This window comes from Pan troglodytes, chromosome 13, assembly GCF_028858775.2.
Source record: "Pan troglodytes isolate AG18354 chromosome 13, NHGRI_mPanTro3-v2.0_pri, whole genome shotgun sequence".
Taxonomy (NCBI): domain Eukaryota; kingdom Metazoa; phylum Chordata; class Mammalia; order Primates; family Hominidae; genus Pan; species Pan troglodytes.
The window spans coordinates 37,307,292-37,322,194 of record NC_072411.2 but is presented as its reverse complement, the minus strand read 5'-3'; the positions used below and the strand labels follow the sequence as shown (position 1 = coordinate 37,322,194).

At 38.3% G+C, this 14,903-nt stretch overlaps 1 protein-coding gene across 24 annotated transcripts in view; it reads left to right on the top strand.

The window, feature by feature from the left end:
• ZRANB3 (zinc finger RANBP2-type containing 3) overlaps positions 1–14,903 on the top strand; it is a 331,454-nt gene that overhangs the window by 240,163 nt on the left and 76,388 nt on the right. The window lies entirely within an intron of this gene.

The window sequence follows — 14,903 nt, the reverse complement described above, 5'->3', positions numbered from 1 at the left end:
ATGGCACAATGGGGTGGGGGTGGAGGGGGGGAGCCCAAGGTATTCAGGCAACAACTAGCACAATTAATAGAATAGTACCTCCCATCTCAATACTGACATTGACTGTAAATGGCCCAAATGCTGCGCTTAAATGATACAGATTGGCAGAACGAATAAGAATTCATCAACCAAGTATCTGCTGTCTTTAGGAGACTCACCTAACACATAAGGATTCACATAAACTTAAGGTAAAGCGGTGCAAAAAGATAGTCCATGTAAATGGACACCAAAAGTGAGCAGGAGTAGCTATCCTTATATCAGAAAAAAACAGACTTTAAAGCAACAACAGTTAAAAGAGACAAACAGGGACATTATATAATGATGAAAGGACTAGTCCAACAGGAAGATACCACAATCCTAAATATATATGCACCTAACACTGCAGCTCCCAAACTTTTGAAACAATTACTACTATACCTAAGAAGTTAGATAGACCACAACACAATATAGGGGAACTTCATTACTCCACTGACAGCACTAGACAGGTCATAAAGACAGAAAGTCAACAAAGAATCAATGGACTGAAACTATACCCTAGAATAAATGGACATAACAGATATGTACATAACATTCTGCAGTTGTACCCTAGAACAAATGGACTTAACAGATATTTAGAGAACATTCTACCCAACAGCTACAGAATATACATTATATTCATCAGCACATGGAACATTCTCTAAGGTAGACCATATGATAGGCCACAAAACAAGCCTTAATAAATTTCAGAAAATCGAATGTTTTTGTTTTTGTTTTTGAGACAGGGTCTCACTTTGTCACCCACGCTGGAGTGCAGTGGCAGAGTCTTGACTCACCACAACCTCCACCTCCTGGGTTCAAGCGATTCTCCTGCCTCAGCCTCCCATGTAGCTGAGATTACAGGCATGCGCCACCACTCCCGGCTAATTTTTGTATTTTTAGTAGAGATGGGGTCTCACTATATTGGCTAGGCTGATCTTGAACTTTGGTCCTCAAGTGATCCACCTGACTTTGCCTCCCGAAATGCTAGGATTACAGGCTTGAGCCACTGAGCCCAGCCAAAAAATCACATTATATCAAGTACTCTCTCAGACCACAGTGGAATGAAATTATAAATCAACTCCATGGCCGGGCACAGTGGCTCACGCCAGTAATCCCAGCACTGTGAGAGGCTGAGGCGGGTAGATCACAAGTTCAGGAGTTCAAGACCGGCCTGGACAACATGGTGAAACCCCGTCGCTACTAAAACTGCAAAAATTAGCCATGCGCAGTGGCAGGCACCTATAATCCCAGCTGCTTGGGAGGCTGAGGCAGGAGAATCACTTGAACCTGGGCAGCAGAGGCTGCAGTGAGCCGAGATCACGCCACTACACTCCAGCCTGGGCGACAGAGTGAGACTCTGTCTTAAAAAGAAAAAAAGAAATCAACTACAAAAGAACCCTCAAAACCATGCAAATACATGAAAATTAAATAGTCTGTTCCTGAATGATCACTGAGTCAACAATAAAATCAAGATTGAAATTTACAGATTCTTTGAACTGAATGATAATAGTGACACAGCCCATCAAAACCTCTAGGATACAGCAAAAACAGTGCTAAGAGGAAAGATCATAGCATTAAATGCGTGCATCAAAAACTGTGAAAGAGCACTAATAAGACAATCTAAGGTCATAACCTCAAGAAACTAGAGAAACAAGAACAAACCAGACCCAAACCCAGCAGAAGAAAAGAAATAACAAAAGTCAGAGCAGAAGTAAATGAAATTGAAACAGCAGAAGAAAAGAAATAACAAAAGTCAGAGCAGAAGTAAATGAAATTGAAACAACACACACCGACACACACACACACACACGATAAATGAAGCAGAAACAAGTTCTTTAAAAATATAAACAAAGTTGATAGACCATTAGTGAGGCTAACCAAGAAAAGAAGAGAGAAGATCCAAGTAGGCTTAATTAGAAATGAAAAAGGAGATACTACAACCGATACCACAGAAATACAAAAGATTATTTAAGGCTGCTGTTAACACCTTTATGTGCACAAACTAGAAAACCTAGAAGACATGGATAAATTCCTGGAAATATACAACACTCCTAGATTAAACCAGGAAGAAATAGAGACTCTGAACAGACCAATAACAAGCAGCAAGATTGAAATGGTAATTTAAAAATTGCCAACAAAAGAAAGTTCAGGACCAGATGGATTCACAACTGAATTCTATCAGACTTTCAAAGAAGAATTGGTACCAATTCTATTGAAACTGTTCCGAAAGATAAAGTGGGAATCCTCCCTAAATCATTATATGAAGGCAGTATCACCCTAACACCAAAACCAGGAAAGGATATAACAAAAAATGAAAACTGCAGACCAATATTTCTAATGAACACAGATGCAAAAATCCTCAACAAAATACTAGCTAACCAAATCCAACAGTATATCAAAAAGATAATCCACCATGATCAAGTGGGTTTCATATTAGGGATGCTGGGATAGCTTAACACACACAAGCCAATAAATGTGATACACCACATAAATAGAATTAAAAACAAAAATTACATGATCATCTCAATAGATGCAGAAAAGGCATTTGACAAAATCCAGCATCCTTTTGTGATTAAAACCCTCAGCAAATCATCATAGAGGGGACATATTTTAAGGTAATAAAAGCCATCTATGACAAACCCACAGCGAACATTATACCAAATGGGGAAAAGTTGAAAGCATTCCCCCCTGAGAACTGGAGCAAGGCAAGGATGCCCACTTCACCACTTCTATTCAACATAGTACTGAAAGTCCTAGCCAGAGCAGTCAGACAAGAGAAAGAAATAAAGGGCATCCATGTCAGTAAAGAGAAAGTCAAACTGTCATGGTTTGCCAATGATAAGACCGTATACCCAGAAAACCCTAAAGACTCATCCAGAGAGCTCCTAGATCTGATAAATGAATTCAGTAAAGTTTCAGGATACAAAATCAATGTACACAAATCAGTAGCATTGCTATACACTAACAGTGGCCAAGCCAAGAATCAAGTCAAGAACTCAAGCCCTTTTACAATAGCTGCAAAAAAAAAAAAAAAAGGAAAGAAATATACCTAACCAAGGACCCGAAAGACCTCTACGAGGAAAACTACAAAACACTGCTGAAGGAAATCACAGACGACACTAACAAATGGAAACACGTCAACACATCCCATGCTCATGGATGGGTAGAATCAATATTGTGAAAATAACCATATGGCCAAAAGCAATCAACAAATTCAATGCAATTCCCATCAAAATAACCATCATCATTCTTCACAGAAGTAGAAAAAACAATCCTAAAATTCATATGGAACCAAAAAAGACTCATCATAGCCAAAGCAAGACTAAGCAAAAAAGAACAAATCCAGAGGCATCACATTACATGACTTTGAACTGTACTGTAAGGTTATAGTCACCAACACAGCATAGTACTTGTATGAAAATGGGCACATAGACTAATGGTACAGAATAGAGAACCCAGAAATAAAGCCAAATATTTACAGCCAACTGATCTTCAACAAAGCAAACAGAAAGATAAAGTGGGGAAAGAACACTCTATTCAATAAATGGTGCTGGGATAATTGGCAAGCCACATGTAGAAGAATGAAACTGGATCCTCATCTCTCACCTTATGCATAAATCAACTCAAGATGGATCAAACACTTAAATCTGACCTAAAACCATAAAAATTCTAGAGGATAACATTGGACAACCCCTTCTAGATATTGGCCTAGGCAAGGAGTTCATGACCAAGAACCCAAAAGCAAATGCAACAAAAACAAAGATAAATAGATGAGACTTAAATAAATGTAAAAGCTTCTGCACAGCAAAAGGAACAGTCAGCAGAGTAAACAGACAACCCACAGAGTGGGAGAAAATCTTCACAAACTATGCCTCCAACAAAGGACTAATAGCCAGAATCTACAAGGAACTCAAACAAGTCAGCAAGAAAAAATTAATAATAATAATCCCATCAAAAAGTGGGCTAAGGACATGAATAGACAATTCTCAAAAGAAGATATGCAAATGGCCAAAAAAAATGAAAAAATGCTCATCATCACATATTATCAGGGAAATGCAAATTAAAACCACAGTGCGATACCACCTTATTCCTGTAAGAATGGCTATCATTTAAAAATCAAAAAATAAGGCCGAGTGCAGTGGCTCACGCCTGTAATCCCAACACTTTTAGGAGGCCAAGGCAGGCAGATCACTTGAGGCCAGGAGTTTGAGACCAGTCTGGCCAACATGGTGAAACCCCGTCACTACCAAAAATACAAAAATTAGCCAGGTGTAGTGGTGTGTGCCTGTAGTCCCAGATACCTGGGAGGTTGAGGAAGGAGAATTGCGTGAACCTGGGATGTGGAGGTTGTTGTGAGCCGAGATTGTACCACTGCACTCCAGCCTGGGTGACAAAGCCAGACTCCCTCTCAAAAAGAAAAAGAAAATGCAAAGGCGTAAGAATGATACAATGGGACTTTGGGAACTTGGGGGAAGGGTGAGAGGGGTGTAAGGGATAAAAGACTACACATTGGATGCAGTGTACACTGCCCAGGTGATGGGTGCACCATAATCTCAGAAATCACACCTAAAGAACACATCCATGTAACTAAACACCACCTGTTCCCCCAAAAACCTAATAAAATAAAAAAATAATAAAACAATGGAACATTTTTTAAAATAATGATGATAAATAGTAAAGGAATGAACCAAAAATAATCAATGTTACCAGTACAAAGTCAACTATTGGAGAATCTCCGATAATTAGGACAATTACTTTTCTTCTATATCATTATTTTTGTTGCTTTGTAATGTATGTTGAGAATACAATGGATGAAAATAAACAAATCCTTCAGATTTGTGATCAGCATAATATTCTCCTAGAAAAAAAACAGTTACATATGTTACATATGGTCTAGCCATCTCTCAATTCAAGTACATTACAACAGGCACATCAAAACAATGCCTTATTTTTAGAAGAAACCATTTTGGGAGAAATGCCAGTTATTTTTCTATGAAAAGGATTAAAGCCAACCCATAATTTAAAATTTCTTGTCACTAGAGGGATGGCAGCATTCCTTCGTGCCTTAACAACTTTCCAGAAGGCAAATTACTTTAAACACGTTTTCCTTATGCACAAAGTGTGTTTCCTCTTTAATTGCCTCAGCAGCTTAGCACAGGTGGAATCCTATTTATAATATTCAGTGAGGTATAATGAGGCCACTGCAGTATTCCCTGCTGCACAGGGTCTGGGAAGATATGAGACTGAAGAGTGCTTCTTGTGCCAGTTCTGTAGTTTCGGAAAGGATCTCTGGCTCTGAATTGGGGACACTCTGCCTCCTCTTCATTAGCAGGAAATAGCAATAATCAATACAGTGCAAATAAAATAATAATGTTACCATTTTAGAGGATGAAAGAGTATATTAACTATATGGAGATGTGGCATGGAGGAAGGCTTTATTAAATATAAGGAAATAATCCACTTGAGGAGTGTTGTAAGGTTTTTGAGGTGGCAAGAATGGGTAGGTTGGAATCACAAATAGAGGAATTTACCATAGAAAAAGAAGAAATAACCTCTTTGCCAGGCGCGGTGGCTCACGCCTGTAATCCCAGCACTTTGGGAGGCCAAGGCGGGCGGATCACCTGAAGCCGGAAGTTCGAGACCAGCCTGACCAACATGGAGAAACCCCGTTTCTACTAAAAATACAAAATTAGCCAGGCGTGGTGTTGCATGCCTGTAATCCCAGCTGCTCAGGAGGCTGAGGCAGGAGAATTGCTTGAACCCAGGAGGCAGAGATTGCAGCGAGCCAAGATTGCACCATGGCACTCCAGCCTAGGCAACAAGAGCAAAACTCTGTCTCAAAAAAAAAAAAAAGAAAAGAAAAGAAAAGAAAAAAAGAAGAAATAACCTCTCTTGTTACAAAAGGAAAGGAAGTGAGGATGAGTAAAGTAAGGAAAGGTGGCCGGGCGCGGTGGCTCACGCCTGTAATCCCAGCACTTTGGGAGGCCGCGGTGGGTGGATCACGAGGTCAAGAGATCGAGACTATCCTGGCCAACATGATGAAACCCCGTTTCTACTAAAAATACAAAAAATTAGCCGGGCGTGGTGGCAGGCGCCTGTAGTCCCAGCTACTCAGGAGGCTGAGGCAGGAGAATGGCGTGAACCCGGGAGGCGGAGCTTGCAGTGAGCTGAGATCGCGCCACGGCACTCCAGCCTGGGCGACAGAGCGAGACTCCGTCTCAAAAGCAAACAAACAAACAAAACAAACAAGGAAAGGTAACAATTCTCAGATGTGATTCTATTTTCTTTGGGCAAGGGGTGGTTTGAAAGCCAGGAGTCATAGGTTATGATTTCAAAGGAAGTGGAAGAAGTTGAAATAGTTTTTGCATTTTACTGGAGAAATATGCTAATAATAAGAGCTAATACTTTTATAATGTTCACTATGTGCCAATCACTAATCCAAGCATATTTCATGGACTAACTTATTTAATTTTCACCACAACCCTATGCGGTGTAGGTACTTTTATCTTATTTTATAGATGAGAAAATTAAAGCACAGAGATTAAGTGACTTTCTCAATGTCTCTCACATTGTAAGTGATGGAGCTAGGATTCAAACCCAGACTGTCTGGCTCCAGAGTCCATGTGCTTAGCCATCATTCAACAAAGATAGCTTAATAGACATAATATTTGTTAGTGACCATGGATTAATGTGTTACCTGTTTTTCTATTAGTGATTTTTTTTAAGGGTCAGGGTCTCGCTCTTGTTGCCCAGGCTGGAGTGCAGTGGTGTGATCATGGCTCACTGCATCCTCTAACTTCCGGGCTCAAGCAGTCCTCCCACCACAGCCTCCTGACTAGCTGGGACTACAGGCATGAGCCATCATGCCTGGCTTCCTATTAGTGATTTTTCAACATCCCTAAATAGGCATGGAAAAGATACAGACTTTAAAGTCTGTACATTCTGTGTATTTTGATTTTTAACACCCAAATAAGGTGTATTCTGTACTTTAGTAGGACAAAGTTGATTATCTTATTGTCATGAGTAGTGGATGGAGTTTAGAAATAAATCAAGAATGTTTTTAAAAATTGAATTCAGTTTTTTTTTTTTTTTTTTTTAGACAGACTCTCGCTCTGTCACCAGGCTGGAGTGCAGTGGCATGATCTTGGTTCACTGTAACCTCCACCTCCCGGGTTCAAGTGATTCCCCTGCCTCAGCCTCCCAACTAGCTGGGACTACAGGTGTGCATCACCACGCCCAGCTAGTTTTTTTGTATTTTAGTAGAGATGGGGTTTCACCATGTTAGCCAGGATGGTCTCGATCTCCTGACCTCGTGATCCACCCGCCTCAGCCTCCCAAAGTGCTGGGATTACAGGCGTGAGCCACCGTGCCTGGCCTGAATTCAGTTTTAAAAGAATTAGATTAGCTGTTTTGTTTGTTTGAGACAGGGTCTCACTCTGTCACCCAGGCTGGAGTGCAGTGGCACAATCACAGCTCACTGCAGCCTCAACCTCCCAGGCTCAAGCAATCCTTCTGCCCCAGCCTCCCAAGTAGCTGGGAATATAGGCACATGCCACCACACCCGGCTAATTTTTAAATTTTTTGTAGATACAGGCACCCACTATGTTGCCCAGGCTTGTCTCAAACTCCTGGGCTTGAGCAGTCCTCCTGCCCCCCAGCCTCCCAAAGTGCTGGGATTATAGCCATGTGTCGCTGTGTCTGGCCTAGATTAGCTGTTTTGATCAGTGACTTTTATGATCAAACCTCCATGAAAATAACTTTTTTAAAGCTCATAATACTATTGGCTTTACTTTGTCAAAATTTGGGTAAATTTTGGGTAAATGGAATTATGTCATTCACAGGAATGTTCTCATGTATCCTTGCCAAATTGATAGATTGATTGATAATGATTGCCTTATTATAACTTGTTCTGAAAACCTTATGGAAAGATTTAGGATCCCAGGGTTTTTTTGTAAAACTATGCTGGTTAAGATATTAAATTGGAATTGCCTTCTTCACAAGGTATTGTATCCCATCTACTTTTCAGCATGCTGCTTGTGGAACTCCATCAGTGTCAAAAGATTAAATGTATTAGAGGTATTAGATTTGTATTTGCAGATATATTTATAAGGAAGTAAAATACTCCTTGAGATAAGAAAATAATACTTTTGATAGTTCACTGGAACCATCTTTTGAAGTGAAACTAGTGTTTCTTTGGGAAAATTTGGGCATGAGGCTCTGTAAAAATGTTCAAAGCCCTGACATTATGGTATGGAAACTGCCAGTCTTCTCCTGAAGGCTGTCTCCTACCAGATTTGAAAATGTTTACTGACAGATTTGAAAATGTTTTTTCAGGCTAATGAAAAAGTTTCTAAATTAAAAACTACTGGCAAAGGGGGAAGGGATACCGGAAGACAATATCTAGCCTTCCTTTTGTGGTGAGCTGCAGAAGCTAGGTGGGGAGTAAATAAACAATGCATATTCTCCTTTACTTTGGTACTTGGCTCTGCTTATTTAAGATAATTTTAAAGGATAGTAAGTAAATCAACTATCACAAAATAAATAAGTTATTAAGGAACAGTATAAGGTGAGCTAGATAAATGAATAAAAATAAGAGAGTATATCAACTGATGGGTAAATAAAATGCATATATATTCATACAATGGAATATTATTTGACATTAAAAAAGAAATGAAGTGCTGATGTATGCTACAACATGGATTGGAAACCATTACACTAAGTTAAAGAAGCTGTCTCAGAAAACACATATTATATGATTCCATTTATATGGAACGTCCAAAAGAGTCAAATCCATAGAGACAGAAAGTTAATTAATGTTTACCTAGAGCTGAAATGATGGGGAACTGGGGTGTGACAGCTGAGAGGTAAAGGAATCCTTTTTAGGGTAATGAAAAGGTCCTAACATTGTTAGGTTGTGATTTTTGTGATGATACACAATTCTGCAAATGTACTAAAAGCCATTGAATTGTACACTTTAAAAGAGTGAATTTCATGGTATGTGAATTGTATCCCAGTGAAGCTATTTTTTAAAAAAGAGAGAGAATCCAGGTTCTTCTGTCTTCTGTTGTCTGACCCCAGTTCACTGCTTGCCCTCAACAGCTCCTATTATAGCCCCAAGATGACTGCTGCATTCCGGGATATCAGATATCAAGTGCAGCCTATAATGTCCAAAGCAAGGAAAAGTGTTCCTAAGAGTGCCTTTGTCAGGGAGGATGTTTTTTTGAAACCCCCAGCAGACTCCTCAGGTGTCATATTAGTCAGAATCATTTGCAGGGGAAAGGAAAATGCTAGGTTTGCTTAGACCAATCACAATTCACCTGTGACTAAGAAGCCATTAAAAGAGCTTAAAAAAAAAAAGAGCTTAAAAGGTCATGCAATACCTGAACAAAACTATCATTTGATTGGGTTCTGAGGACTTCAGGACTTAAAGGGAAGCTTCCTTTGTGCTCACACTCTCTTAGCTGCAAGTTATAGCTGTTAAAGAAAAGATTATTCTGACTTGTTAAAACAGTAGGGAAGACTACTCAAGACTATTGCAGTAGAGGTCAACTCTTTTGCAATAGACGAGAGAGGTTGAGCTCAATTCCAAACACAAGGACAAGTAGAGATTTATAGCCAGCAAGTAGGTTGAGAGAGTTGATGAATGGAAAATTACTAAGAGGAGACATCAAGGGTAAGGGGATTCTTGCTAAAGACAGGCCAAGGGTTTATACATCAAAGGTACGGAATAAGGAACTAGATCCAATATCAAGAGTGGGGGGATTTTCACTGAAATGACTTAGTGGGGTTCCTATAAGACCAGGCTATGCAGGCCTGGCAAGGACAGGATGGACACTGAAGGCCAAGGTGACGGCTTAGTTGCAAAGAGGGCTCAGGGGAGCCTAACTAAAGTTAGGTCAAAGGAGAGTCTTTGTCATAGCTCAGGTTTGAAGTTTTTGTCTTTCTTTTTTTTTATTATTATTATTTGTTTAAAAGCCAACAATTTGAAATCAAATAACTTTTGTCAGGTCTTTAGTGCAATACAGATTTTTTTTAACTACTTTTACTTCAGAAAGTAAGATGTGTACCTCTTCACTGAAAAAAAAAATCATGAATATTCTCTTCATTGTTGTATTTTATTTTATTTATTTATTTTTTGAGATAGTTTTACTCTTGTTGCCCAGGCTGGAGTGCAATGGTGTGATCTCAGCTCACCGCAACCTCTGCCTCCCGGGCTCAAATGATTCTCCTGCCTCAGCCTCCCGAGTAGCTGGGACCACAGGCATGTGCCATCACACCCGGCTAATTTTATATTTTTAGTAGAGATGGGGTTTCTCCGTATTGGTCAAGCTGGTCTTGAACTCCCGACCTCAGGTGATCCACCCACCTTGGCCTCCCAAAGTGCTGGGATTACAGGCATGAGCCCCCGCGCCTGGCCTGCATTTTTTTAAATAAGATATAATGTATAGTCTTCATTAATTACTTAAATTAGATCTTCGACTAACAGGCTTATTACTAACAGATCAATTCTAGTAAAATAAAATAGAGTTTTGAATACATGCATTTTCTGCAACTTCTGTGAAACCTGAACCGACATTACCAAGATGCTGATTATTATGAGGACCTGCTATTCCACATACTATGTACTTAAGATCGTTTGGAAGCAAATTCCTGTTCAGATAATTTAAAATCTGATGATGCAGTGATAGTTTTTATTAGGATAAAATCAAAATAGTTAAAATGCATGCATAGTACATTTTAAAATGAAAATCTGTGTAATCCCCATCTTAAGAACCTAAGAGAATCCCAAAAGTTCATTTGTTACTTTTGATGTTTTGGTATTCCCAACACATTTTCTCCTAAAAAGCAATATCACAAATGATGGTTAAATTGCTTTGTTAGTCCTAAGAGCCTATTTAGTCAGTTATGTAATTGAACTTTATAATAATGTTAGTAACCGTAAACCTTTTTGAAGCACTAGTGGAAAGGAGTGGGAAAAAGGGGGCTTGGACTTTGGCATCGGCATCTCTGGTTGTGATGGAAGCAGGTGATATCAGTGGAGGAGACTCTAAGAAAAATTGCTCACTTGGGAAGAGGAGGGGGAATCCATCCGCGACTAGAGGTTTAGCAATTATATAGTTTGTAAGTCTGGACTGGATAGTAATGAATGTACCTTAAAAGTACTCCATCTTGACATGTACATTTTGAAAGGCTTATCACAGTAAATATAGCTCTTTAGGCAAATATGCACTTTATTAAAGTGGTTCAGTTGCCATGACAACATATCCAGAATTTATAGCTCCTTATTTTGACAGTACTTCACTTCCACTTTCCAAGGCACTGAAATCCAAGGCTAAAGTTCTTAACAGCCCCTACTCTCATTGTATGATGAATTTCTGTGGTTTAGAAAACTTAGACATGCAAAATGTAGTTTGCAGAATCTGTCATGTGACTTTATAGTCATATGTATGAATTTTAAGTAGGTATTTTTCAGTTTTGAAATGCCTCCTTTTTAATTTTTTATTATTGCCAAAGCTACATAGTATCATAGTTTAATGACCAGAGATCCAAAAAATAACAGTCCCCTAACCTTATTTCTCAAAGGCAACAACCTTCTTTTCTTTCAGCTGATTTTTTTTTTAGTATTTACTTCAAATCCCTCAACACCATACTTATATTGCTGCTTTGTTTGTATTACTATTTGCTTTGTAATTTTAGCTGTCATCAATTGGCTTCTTAATACGGAAGATTAAATTTTAGCCCTGTCCCCTATTGCCCCACTCTCACACACATATCTTTCTGTTATTTCCATCCTTCCATGAAAGTCATAATCATAGTTTTACTGATTATATAGGAACTTATTACCAATTTTGGCTTGATCAGTATTCACCATGTTTATTATTAGAACCATATTTATAACATTTACAGGTGAAACATGGTATGCTATGGATACGTTTTCTTCCACAACTCATTTTATTTTCTTTGGCATTAATAATTATAAAGGTTTTTCTTTTCTTCTTTTATTAGTTTTCTGTGTAGTTGTCACTAATCCATCCTCAAAGTTTCCCCTAGTTATTTAACCTCCTCCCAATATCTTTAAACATTAAGCATTGTATTAATCTCATCTTCTTAAAGAAATTTCACCTGATTCCTTCTGATTAGCTCCAGTCTGAACTGTTACTCTTTAGGCCTGCTGCAGAGCTCTCATCCTGGAGATTTTTACCTCTTTCCTTTATATATTATTTTCTTTCTTTGTTTACTTCCTTGTTTTGTTGGAGCATTTTGTCCAGTAGCCTCCCAAGAAATGGTATATTGGAAGCAAATTATTTGCATTCCTTGCATATTTGAAAATATTACTATTCTATCTGATTTTTAATTAGCTGGATATAAAAATGGGGAAATCATTTTCTCTCATTTCTGGTATTGGTATTGAGAAATCCAATACAATTCAGAATTGTTATTCTATTTTGATTCTATGAAATCTTTTCTTCGCTTTTCTGGAAGCTTATAGAATCATTTCTTTGTCCCAGTGTTCTAAAATTTCTTGATAATGAGCCTCGTTCTGGGTCTATTTTCATTCAATGTGAAAGACACGTAGTGGGTCTTTTCCATTTTTCATTTTGGAAACTCATGCCCTTCAGTTATGTAGAACTTTATTTCTTTGATGATTTTTGTTAGTTTTCTCTGTTTGTTTTCTGAAACTTTTATTATTCATATATTTTCATATATTGCCCTCATGACCTGATCCCCTACCTATTTTACATTTTATATTTGTTTTTTTTGTTTTGTTTTGTTTTGTTTTGAGACAGAGTCTCACTGTTGCCCAGGCTGGAGAGCAGTGGTGTAATCTCGGCTCACTGCAACCTCCACCTCCCAGGTTCAAGCGATTCTCCTGCCTCAGCCTCCCAAGTAGCTGGGATTACAGGCACGTGCTACCACACCCAGCTAATTTTTGTATTTTTAGTAGAGACGGGGTTTCACCGTGTTGGCCAGGCTGTTCTTGAACTCCTGACCTTAAGTGATCTGCCCGCCTTGGCTTCCCAAAGTGCTTGGATTACAGGCATGAGCCCCCGCACCTGGCCTATATTTTATATTTTCTGTTTACTTTCTGGGAGATTTCCTTAGCTTAATAACCAATGAATTATCCATTTCTGCTATTATATTTTTCATTTCTGATAGTACTTTTTTTCTTCTTTATATCTGTTTTTTTTGTAGCATACTGATCTTGTTTTATAAATGCAATCTCTTCCAGTTTTCTTAGCTCTGTATATGTGATCCGTTCATACATGTTGCTTTCTACAAGTATCTATTGATCTTTGGTTGGTTGCTTATATTTACAAGAAAGACACTAACCACTGACTAGAAGCTCTGCGCATGTATACAATTTATAGACTGTGGCCTTCAATAAATGGTGATCTGAATGGGATGTCTCCCTGGGAAACCCCTGATAGCAGTATCTTTAGTTTTTTCTCTTGGCTGGTCAGATTCCTTAGAAAAGAATCACTTTATGTGATTCTGCTCTCTTGCCTGAAGGACATAAGCCTGTTTCTGTTTTGGGAAGTATAGGGGTAAGAAGGCTGGGACAGAGGGGCAGATCTCAGCATTTATTTTGTAACTTTCATGTAATCCCCATGAGTTTTGTAGGATATACCTATCATCAATATAGCATTCCTCCATCCAAATACCCTCTATTTTATCCACTCCAGAGAATAAGTCTGTAGTTTTCTACCAGAATGGTTATGGTAGTTACCTATTATATGGAATAGGTAGAGAGAAGGTAAATAGCAGTATTGCACATAATCAACTACTTAAACATTATTTCAGCAGGTCCTCCTAACCACACTCCTACCCCCCATTCCAGAGGTGTCATTTTTCTGAGCCTTTTTAGATGACTGCAACGTAAATCAAGTGCTTCTCCACTTTTCATAGCCAGTTTAGGATCTGTGAGATTGATTAATCAGTTATCAGTCATTATCTGCTTTTTAGCTTCCAAAGTTTTGTTGCTATTGACTTTTCTCCAGTTCTTTTTGTCCCTTTACACTTGCTATCTTTTAAACATAGCATTGAGAAGGAGCAGAAGTTAAATGTGGTCAGCCTGGTATCTTTTTCCACAATTTCTACATAACCAGTTTTTAAAAGTTAAAAGATACATATATTCAGATTTTAAACTTAATTCATGCTATCCTCTTTAATTCGTATTTGCTTCATATCAAATTGATTTTTCACTCTTAGTAACTTGGCTTCAAGTTACCTGTTAATCTGAACTTTTAAAATTTTCTTCCTTCTGTGTCATAATTGTTCTATATGTCCCCCTGTTCTCTCAGACCTCACTACCGTTGTATTCATCCCATCACTCCAGCCTCTTCTGGAACCTTCTCCATCCCAGAGATAAGCTAAATGACCTCATTTCCATTTCTCTAAATCTGTGTACTCCTTGAACTGCTTTTTTGTAAGTCTACCTAAGTTTCTTAAGTAAAAAAAAAAAAAAAAAAAAAAATTTCCTTAAACCTTAAGCTTCAGTCCCTGATTTCTTACTGTTTTCAATCTTCCCTTTTAAAAAAAAAATGCTCTTCATCTGATTTTTTTTGCTTTCTGTTTCTCCTTAACTCTGTTCTACTTGGTCTTATATATAAACTTTTTTGAAAATCACCTTCTAAACAAAACTGCCAACTCCTTCTTGGCCATAGCCTACTTGACTACCTCCTTTCCATTGAAACCCATTGTTGTGTTGTTTTTTAATTCTTCTAATTCTTGTCTTCTTCTCATTTAATTGCTCAGTTTTTCCCCTTCTTGTCCCTCTTCTTTTACATTTTCCTTATATGTGGGCTTCTACTTCCTTAGGCTACCTAGAGAACAATGCAGCTAAA